Below are 11,324 nucleotides of genomic sequence, written 5' to 3' on the forward strand. Positions count from 1 at the left end.
GTCTTCAGCCAGAAGTATCTTCAGTTTCAGCAATACAATAATGTTACTGCAGCATTTAGGGTAATTGCTGTAGCAGTATTTTAAAATTAAGATGTTACAGCGTGGGGCCTGAGAAGACAGTTGGTTTTAAAGGTTAAGTTAAAATAAACTTCATATTAACTCAAGTCAGTTGTAAAAAAACAAGTCATTCCTTTATTTTATGGTTTTGTGGGGCTCAGGTCCTCCAAAGGGCAATAGTTGTTGCTTAGAAAATGTAATGAAGAACAAGTCTGAAGTCAGAGTGACTTCCAATACCCAAGCAACACAATAATATCCCCTAGAATGTCATGCTGTTCCTGTAAAATAGACACTGTAAGAAATACTAAGAACAGATCAGAATCCTTTTTGTCTCAGGGGGTTATAAATTAGTATATGACAGCACCATTAGCTAATCCAAGAACTTCAAATTGTGTCCAGTATTCTAAAGCCTTTTCCAGCATGTGACACTTCTGGTTATACTATTGACACATTTATGTGATATGAGGACCCTTCTCACAGTCTGTCTCCCTCCACCTTACTGTTACTATATTCTTACTTGGGGCACACTTTACACTGAGGTTGCATTTAGAAAGGTTAATAAATGATTAATAGCTCTTTATAAGCATGTTAGGGACCTGAGTAGTGTTGTTAAAAGCACATCAATCGAAGGTATCTTAGATAGTTATAAGACATAGTTGTAAACAATCTTGGACTCTATAATAGTAATATAATATTTGAGGAACTAATAATTAACTCTATAAATGTAAAGGCTTAATATAAAGTGTGACTCCATATTTGAAATGATATACTAAAAGTGATGGTACCAATGATATTCAGACCACATTAGCCAGCTCTGTGGCAAAGAAGCACGTCAAAAGAGACCAATGCAACATCTTCCCTTGATGAATTTTGGCCAGCCTCTCTCATTATGGTGCTAGGATTACTGTAGTTTAGACCCATGATTTTCATGTCTGGTAAAATCAAGCAGTGGGAAAGGCCATTTGGGTCCCACACTGGTTGAAATTACATATCACCTCTATACAGAAGAGCAAGGCCCATGCTCAGAAAATCATATCCCTCTGTCAATAATGTCATCAACACTAACCTTCATTTTTTGGGATGGTTTTGGTGAAGCAACTTTGGCGTCACCCCTGACTCCTTTTAGTCTGGCATTTAGCTTGGGTACACAGTGAAGACTACACTAAATTTGCTGGTTACATGCTGATTCTTTTATGCAGCTGTATTTGAAACTATTGAATATGAGTTTTTGCTGACTTCTCAGAAGAGTCTGGCTGGGGTGGGCAGGATAGCATTGGCTATCAAAGAGATTGCAGAGGGTGCTTTTGGGTCATGTACGCTCATTTACCACAAGCAGGGGTATGACTGTCCCATTCTGCTTTCTTATTATATGGCCAAGACACAAATATCGCGGGTCATGGAAGCAAAATCCAGGCAAGACAGAAGTGATTCTGTTAGGCTGAAGGAAGCATCTGGGGTTTTTCTTGGGGATAGTTTCTGCTCACATTATTGAGGTTGGATCACCTTTTGTCAGACATTTGTAATCTGGGGAATGCTCCTGGGTTTTCAAATGGTATTGATGGCCAGAAGTGCATTTTTCCCCCATCTGTGCTTGACTCTGCCACCATTATCCATACCAGCATTGCAACCTCCAGAGTAGATTACAGCAATATACTCTCTATGGCACTAGCTTTGAAGCATACTCAGAAGTTACAGTGTGTGCAGAGTGCTGATTATGAACGGCATGTTAAATCAGTATCCCAATGACTGCACTGGCCTCCTCTGCATTTATGGATGTAACTCAGTGTGTTAAAAATAATAATTAATAATGCCTAACTCTTTTGTAGTGCTTTTCATCAGTAGATCTCAAGGTCAGTATGCCCCTATATCGGTTGTGTTCTGACTCTCTCTTTATGTGACGTCATGATGAAACTATCTGTTTCTACAGACTCTAGATTTAAATATCTGGGACCTAGGAGCAAGGCATTATTGGGGAATGGCCTTCGGTGTTGGGATTTGCTTCCTCCATTGGTCCAAGGGACAGGACTGGATTTCCAATTAGGCACAGTAGGCACGTACGTACTGATGCCAGCATTCCAGGGTCGCCTAAACAGTGGTGGATTACCACATGGACCAACAGGGCCTGTGCCCAGGAGCCCTGGCCAATTTGAGGACTCTGTACGAGTGCCGGAACCATGGCCCCATCACCCTGCTCCTCCTTTTCCCCCTAAGACCTCCAGCCAGGCCGGAAGCCGGAGGCCAGGGGTAAACATATTTCCCGCCCGACGCAGAAAACACGAAGGTCAGCTGTAGGTGGGGGGAAAGAGGGGACGCTGAAGATGCTGTGCCTAGGAGTGTGTAAGATGTAAATCCGACCCTGCCAAGGGACATTAGAGCATGATATAAGACCTATCTGTTTATTCAGTCTTTTGACTTAGGGAACAGCAATTGTTAGGAATGTAAGGATTTTTCTTCCAGAAAGAAAATCTAATAAGGTCTGTAATGTCAATGGGTTGACATTTCTGTACATACATCCAGGAATTGTGATGAAGAATGCATTTTATACATACAATAAAAATAAACTTTCTCACAGTCATAAATAATGATATTGCAAACAGAAAGCTTTGCAAGTTGCAGCTTTATGCTTTGCCAAGCTTTGGTCATCAGTGAACCATCTGAGGAAAGCAGAAAGAGCAACGATGGTGAATAACTGGTTGACCTGAGTTTACTTATGGTAATTTTATTTCTAAATCCTTCTGGGCCAAACTTCTTTCTTAAAATTTAAATTATTTTGAAAGTTTGGGGGCAAAAATGTAGTGCTACAAAGGAGAATAATATAGTGTTTACATTTGGCAATAAAACAAAAAAAGGCATGCTAGTCGTTGTACCTATTTCACATGCTTTTGTACAGTCTTTTTATTTCTCTCTGTCTTTTCTAAAATCTCTGACTGCCTTTCATTGCATGGAGGGAGGATAGGATTTGTATATTTTCCTCTTGCTGCACCCTGAAAGAAAAATGACACTGTAACATATACGATTTGCTTTTTTCTAACCACTACATTTAATTATAAAGTAGAAGAAAATACATGTTTCTAAAGTCTGAATAGGCTTTAGGATTAGAGCAGGGGGCTGGGAGTCAGAAGATCTATGATCTAAAATCTACTAACTTGCTGTTTGCCTTTGGGTAAGTCACTTCACCTCTCTGTGTCTCAGTTTTACCATCTGCAAAATGAGGATAATGATGTATTAGAAGAGTCTTGAGGGGTTTAATTAATTAAAGTTCTTCAGCCAAAAGGTCTATAGGCATGCAAACTGTGCACATCTATATTGTAAAAATTTAATTAATCATCAATAAAGCAGGAAGCGCCAATGTGGCAGACTGATGAGGCAGTTGAAACCTAAGAAGTTCAGCTAAGCATATGAGCGCGGCACAATACTTTCAAAGTTGCTGTATTGTTAATTCTATTATTCTATTATAGATTTGTGTACATGTGTAGAAAACATGATTATTTAGCTCAAACCACTGGAATAATACCCCTCAAAGTTTTAAAAAAAGAAAAGAAAAGAAAAACAATTTTACAAACAACTTTGAAAATCTTCTAATCTGCCTTTCTCACTGTTTCACCTGCTTAACTGCATTTCCTGTGTTTGAGATTATATCATCAGACTGGACTTCCTGCTGGCAGGCATAATTAAAAAATTAGCTTCACTAAGTGATGCCAGCACCATTAACTAACAATTATGGACAACTAGAAGCTGTGACATGGATCTCTAAAAGCTGTTCTGACAAAAATATTGTAATCTATATTTTTATTTAAATTATACAACCTTGCACATATTTAGTGCTCTTCATTTATAAAACTCAGGGGTTTGCAAAGATGAGTATGCATCATTTCTGGATTTGATATGTATCATTATCCCTATTTTACAGATGGGGAAGCTGAGGCATTTAAAGTCATTTGCCCAAGGTCATGCTGTAGGTTAGTGGCAGAGCTAGGAATATAATCCAGGTCTCCTGACTACCTCACCTGTATCCTATTCATGCTGCCCCTATAAAAGCTTCTTAAACTATTTATTAGAAATCAGTGCAGTTTTCTTCTAACTCTGTTAACAACTTGTCCAAAAATTTTATAACTTGGCTTTTCACAAAATAGCATTTACCTTACTGAAAACAGGTTAGTAGGAGCTGTTACTGGATCCAGACTACATTAAATAAGATTACAAGTTAAATGGAATGTTCAGAAACGCACCTGCCAGACCTCATTGGCCAGTGGACTGTACATTAATTCTCCAGAAATGGGAAAGCCAAACCACACAAGTCATGCACAGCTAGGGGGGAAAAAAAAAAAAAGAAAGAAAAAAAAAACACCACATGATCAGAAAGCCAGAGAAAAGATACTTTCAAAGTCCTCCCCACAAGAGGTATTCAGAAGAATTAGTGACTGCTTGGGATTGCCTGAGATATCAATTGTCTCACCTGGTCATTAATCTTCAGAAATGCCTTGGGCTTCATTTATTGTAACTTAAATACTTTCTGCATATGCCGGAAAGCATCTCTTCCCCTCCCTTTCCCCCCACCATTTCCAAGCTGAAGTTTCAATAGCTTTGTCAATATTGAAAGTAGCTTGAAATGGTTGCTTTATTGCCATGGTGGGAGTATGTGTGAGAGTTTATATTATAGATTGAGCAATAAGATGAATGATTTATGTCCATGGGTGATGCTGATGTTACATGATGAGAAATGTCTTGTTTCAGAGCTGATGTGGGAAAGTTTGGATTGGGTTTGGGGATTGTTGTTTTTGAGAGTTGCTTGATTTGTTTTTAATCTACTTGATTTTTTTTATTTATTACCTTTTTCTGTACCTTCCAGAGAAGAGGAGTAGGCAACCAACTGGCCACCTTACTTTTCTCCAAAATTACAGGGAAACATATATAACAGGTACCATTCACTATGCGACACCCCATCCCTCTCGCTTTCTTACACATACTAGTACAAAACAACAGACAGGACTGTGTACAACGTAACGTATGCAACCTGAAATGACTGCCATCAAAACTCATGTACATACAACCCGTGTACATGGTTGGAACTCCAGGGGGATGATGCCACTTACTTTTTACCTCTGCCACAAGTAATAGTGTGCTGCATTTCGAAGTTCCCCAGGCATGAAAGTTTGCTCTTACTGTGGCTTGGTTGCTGGGCACTGACAAGAATAAACTAAGAGTGACTTGATTACTTGAGCTTCAAAGGCAATTCCCACCACCCCAGTAAGTAGCCAAAAATAGAATTCTTCAGAAGGACACAAGTTCACTCCCTTAATTTAGAATGTTTCCAACATCTATTGACAGCATTATGAGGCAAAGTGCCTGCAGCCTGCAACTGCATATTTCAAATCCCTGTTTCATTATCTATCTTTCCTGTCTGACTTCCTTAATCATGGACTAATAACTTTGAGGGATCACCTTGTTACAGTCAGCCACCAAGCCCTACAGTGCACTGCTGACACCCAGCTACTACTGGACCTGAATTTGGTCATATCTCTGTTGTCTTCTAGCTAGCAGTACGCTGGAAAGGCTATCAGAGTGGCTAATAAATCCATATGTTTCTATATAAGGAATGAGTTTTCTATCTGTCTTAGTTACTTATATGGCCCCAACTAGTGTGGTATCTAAGGCCTGAACTTTTAGGCACCTAGAAAATCACTGTAATTCACAAAGCCTGAGTTAGGTGCCTTGGCTCCCTATACCATGCAAGGGAGGGATAGGTGCCTTACACTCTGATTCACAACAGCCAGTGTGCTAGGCAGGGAGCCGTTGAAACTAGGGCCACATCAGAATGTCCCCTAGCTCAGTGGTCAGAGCACACTCTCTTGAGAGAGCTTTGTTCAAATCCCTTCTCCCCGTCAGGTGAAGGGGGGGACTTGAACCAGCCTCTGGGCTAAAAGTCATGAGGGACAGCCTCATCTGCTTCTCCCTCCATACCTTAGCTGTTTTATATGAACTTGCCTGAGGGGCCTTGTGAAAGAGTAGAGGATGCCATTTCCCTGGGATCAGAAGACCAAAGCTGGCCTGGCTGTCTGAGTAGCCTGCCTGCTGCACCTGAGAAAAGAGGTGGAGCTTCGTTAGCTGACTCCTATAAAAATGAGGGCTGCAAGAACTGAGGGAGAAGGGCTACAACACCTTCAGGAAGCTGGGGGGGGGGCCTGAGGTGATCCTCCTAATGGTTCTGGTACTGTTAAGAGGAGCTGCTCCAGAAAACCAAACAGCCAAGACTGGGAGCCATTTATTGCTCAGACTCTGAGTTAAGAGCCAGGAAATCTTGATACTGAAGTTACTGATGGAGAGAGAGAGAGAGATTTGGGTGAGGGACTTCTGTGCTTCCTCAGACTTCGGGTAAGGGTCTGTAAAGTTTTGATTATGTTGTTAAGCCGGATCACTTAAAAGGAAATACCCTAGCTGAATTCTTTGAGATGTCTCAGGTAAAATTAGTCTAGGGAGTAAGTTGACGCAACAGAACAGAATTTAGTAGAGAGGAGGAGGGTGCTATAAAATAGGCATAAACCTTTACAGGCCCAATCCAGTAGCATGCCCAGAGGTCCTCTACTGAACTGGGCTCTGCATGTGATTTTTTTTTTTTTTTTAGGAAGCCGAACACCGTAAATTCCCCGTTTGTGAATCTCTCTGGAGTTTAGGTGGGAGATAAGTGTCCGTAAGCCTAGAGTAAGGCAGCAGTGCTCATGCCCTGAGAGAGAAACTTTGGCCCCTGGAGAACTTTTACTTAAAAAACTTAGGCCTTGAATGGGTGTAAATACCTACAGGTTTTGTGCATCGCAGAGGTCCCACAACTGGGACCACTGTGCATCAAGGCCTAAGAACCTGACAATTTTTGATATACTGTTGCCCCTTTTGGTCTGAGTGGCTACTCAAAGTTGGGGGCCCTGGAGATATTCCAGATGGGAGCAGAAATTTATGATGGAGTCTGATGTTTTCTTGTATGCAGTCTGGTTTTTTACAAGGAATGTACACAGTTCTGCTTCTGCAAACACAGGAAGAACCAAAAGCAGAAGTGGTGGTTTCCTTGCTTACAGCCACAGGCCTCTAAAGCCAGCAGCAGGCCCAAAAACTTTATCTTAAATTTCTCCCAGGGTCATACCATGCTGACAGGCTTCAGTTTGGATTTCTTCAGTGTGTCTCTGTGTCTGAATTGTTCTGTGTGTTCTCCTTCCCTTCCCCCACAAACACACACACACCCATACAAAAAATGATACTCAGCAACAAAAAAAATCCTTCACCCACACAGTTCAAAATGCCTGGCCAGGTTCACATACTCCTTTTGTCCAATGTCGGGGCTTGTGATTAATTTATCCTTATAGTTATGTTAATCGAAGGGTGCATTCACACCCATCAATCTCAAAGACCTTTGAATTTATCCCACAATAAGTTTTAAACCAGCTCATAACAATATCCCCCACCTTAACTTCCACTCATTGTCCTGATGAGGTGACACCAAACAATAACCTATCCCAAACAGAAAAAAAGTAATAAAGTAAAAAATATTGACTATCTGCAAATGTACAGTGTCCTTCTGTCAAGATGTTTTCACATCACCAACCCAAATTGATTTTTAGTTCCACCCAAACCTCTGTGGGATTTTTCACACCCTTGATGGACTTTTCTTTCAATCAGCCCTTAAGGGATGCCTATTGTTTCTTAGGTATCTGCTGGTTGAGGTGGACCCTGCCTATTTTGTTCTAATGGGGAATTCTGCTCTGTTAACACCTTTTTCAACCTCAACTTTACAGCTACATTCAATATCAGAGTAGCCAAGCTGAAATTCTGTCACCCAAACTATAAACACTAGTACCTGTGTCCCGTACAAAAGGGGTTTTGAAACATATAGGCCAAGACAGGAGCAGTCAGAAGAGCCTTTTTCAACTCTGAAAATGCTAAATTACATTTTGCTGGCCACTGGAATATTTTCCCTTTCTCACCCAACCTATGCAATGGTTTTGCAACATGAAAAAAAATCTTCTGTAATAGCAGCAGAGCCCTAGGAAACTCCACACATGTACAAGTGTCTGGGTTGTTGACCAGCTCTGTTCAGCCTCTTTTTTTTTTTTTTGTCAGCAGTAATTCCCTCTTTTAATTTTCCTTAATGCAAACATTTATTAGGTCCACCATTTCATATTTTGCAGCCATGATTCCCTTTTCAGGTATTTGCTGCTTGTCAGAAACATTCAGCAAATAAACAAGGATCAGTTCATGTTTTAGATCCAGAAGAGTTTTAGCAGCTAAGATTCATGATTAAATCATCTTTCATGATTTAACATAAATTGCATTAATAAGGGGAGGAGATTAAACTGAAAGGTGGAGAAAAGGGTGCTGAATGAAAGGTGGGGAGAGACAGCAGCACAATGCCAATCTGTCGCCTCTCTGCTAGTGACTGATGGAAAATGATCTTATGAGGGTTTTTTTTGCACCAAGGCTGAGCAATATGCAATATATAAAGGAATAATAATGATTCGCCTTTAGTTTCAATGTAAAAGTTCTATACAAAGAGGCAAAAATAAATTGGCAATTGTACAGTGCAGCTTGTTTTCTGCGTGGGAAAAATCTTCACAAAAATGTAGAGCTGCTGGATTAGCTAAACCCCCGTCACTGTACAAAGTCTACTTATTCGCAAGGGGTGAAACTCACTCCAGCATGGAGGGTCCATTTTAAGGCCCGTGGGGCCACTTAAATTCCAAAGCGAATCCTCTAGTTCTGAATAGTTTGACTTAGAGTGGACCCAGGGGGTGGACATCTCTGAGGATCTAGAAGTCAGAAATTGTAATGTGGGGATGGAGAGGGGCTTTGATTGCTATTCCACCCAGTAGGTTCCCATAAAAAGCCCTTTTGTTCAGGCTTGGTGCACGGATGGGTGAATTTTGTGGTGAAGAATGTCAGCTATGATCCATTTCACTTCACTACATCCACTTCTCATTAAGTTTATATATAAACTGCAGTTTTAAATAAACAGCATTCCATCCCTTTTTCATTTTAATCATACACTGAAAATCAGCTTTTCTTCTGAACTAGAATGTGTTACACATTAAGGGCAGCTCTGTTTTTTAGATATAGACTACAGATAGAGATTACAGATGTTTACTTTATAAGCAGTGAGATTTCCACCTGAGGTCACTACTCTCCAGTTTACCAGATTTACTGTGTCCTGTGTTCTAGTCATTACCATTGCAGGTAATGGTGCTGTTACTTCCTCTTTTAGTTTTGAGGTGGTGGTTCTGGAATTCAGCATTCCATTGCAAATATGTGGTTGGATGTACACAGGACAATGTTTTTTCGGGTTTGTTTGTTTGTTCTATTAAAAACAAAGCAAAAATAAATGGATGGTTTTGTACTATTTGTTGTCCAAATTTTGTAATTGTCCACTGCAGGATTCGACTGAGAGTAGTGCAAAAACTTGTGAATTTCTGGTTTAAAAAAAAAAAGTGCAGGGAAAAATAATCTGTAAATCTATGTAACAGTTTATACAATTCCAAATCATTGCCTGCAGTCTTTCTGACAGCTTTCCTTGTTGGACAAATTTTGCAAAATGTCAAATTAGTCATATTTTAAAGAATCTATTTTGGTGTCTTTTGCCCAAGGTTTTCTCTGCATTTTTTGTGAAACTAGGAAGGCAGGATTGCTTCTATAAAACTGAGGACACATTCGGTGGCCTAACTCTGCTCCTTTGTGGCTACAAAGGCCATCCCTAGTATAAAGGGATGCTGGAATAGTAAGGAGATGTGATGTCTTCTGGCAATCCCTATGTGGCATGCGGTCCCTTCTAGGAGTGAAGCAAGGTAAACAAAGGGCTTGTGCACACTACCACTTATGTCAGTATAACTTATGTTGTTCAGAGGTGTGAATAAGGGTTGGTCTACACTGCCGGCAAATTAGCTTGCGTATCTCCCGTCGACTTCCTAACTTCTACTTACCACGGTGTCCCCCCTACCCTGCGCCAACTGGAAATGCCCTGTGGTTGACGCAGCATTACTCTTTTTGCAGGGGTGGATTAACACTGTTGACTTCTGGACCAATTGAGTCGATCAGAATCAATCCTGCGGCGCCGACAGGGCTGCCATTAATGTAGACGTACCCCCCATGAGCGCCATAAGTTGCACTGCCCTAAGCACCGGTGTAGACTGTGCTATGTCCCACCGATGTAGCTACCGCCTCTTGCGGAGATGGTTTTATTATGCTGATAGGAGAGCTGTATCCTGTTGGCATAGCGTCTTCACCCGATGCACTACAGCGGCACAGCTGCATTGTAGTGCTTCTAATGTAGACTTAGCCATAAGTTAGAGCAGCCTCATGACTAACCTACCCCGCTGCAGACTGATTCAGAGCATCAGAGGAGCCTAAATTGGCTCCCTGATGGCTACCACTGCACAGAGCAGATCTCAGCGCAGGATTGAGTCTGGGCCAAAATATACAGAACTAGATTATATAGCTCTATAGTTCCGTTTTCTTATCCAAATGGACGAATTTCTCAAGAAGAATGTAAAAAAGTCTGTTCACAGCTGACAGACTAATTTTTTTTAATCACATGATACTGTTTTCAGAGTCAAGTTAATAGTTCATACCAGCTAAGAGTCCTGGGATAACTGACGATAAATGGATTTTTACATGTGGCATGTATCACAATATGAAGGAAGGCACAAAAATTGTTGAGCAGTCACTTAGCTGTGTTAACTTTAGATAATATTACCTATTGGGAGGGGCAGATTTGCCTCATCCTATGAATTTGAGATGAAAATGTAATGATTAAAGTCTAAAAGTTATTTCCAGGCACTTTTATTAACGTTGTAGTTTTTTTTAATGTGGCCAGCGGTAAAAATGCATATGCCTGAATGCAAAATCACAGCATTGAAAGCCATATATTCAACAAGCTGATGAAATAAAAGGTAAGGAGATGCACGTTAATACATATACAGTAATCTTGATTTGAATTCCCCTAATTATCTACATTTAATATCTCAAAGATCTTTCTCTAGGATGTCAAGAGTAATTATCAAACTTTGTGGACAAGCATTGAAGTCTTCCAATGTGGATTTGACAGCTATGGTTCAAGTCATGACAGAACACTCTGCAATGCCATTCAGAAACTTTTTTGGAAGCCAAAATGGCATTCCAGTACTTCTGGTACTATCACTGACCGGAAATGTATTCTTCCACTCCTTTTTTTTAAGACTGGAGAACTGTTGACAACCAAACTCAGATAGAAGCATTCTGGAATCGAAAGAAAT

The sequence above is a fragment of the Emydura macquarii genome, unplaced genomic scaffold, assembly GCF_026122565.2.
Source record: "Emydura macquarii macquarii isolate MOO-44397 ecotype Brisbane River unplaced genomic scaffold, CSIRO-AGI_Emac_v2 contig_2890, whole genome shotgun sequence".
In the NCBI taxonomy this organism is placed as follows: Eukaryota; Metazoa; Chordata; order Testudines; family Chelidae; genus Emydura; species Emydura macquarii.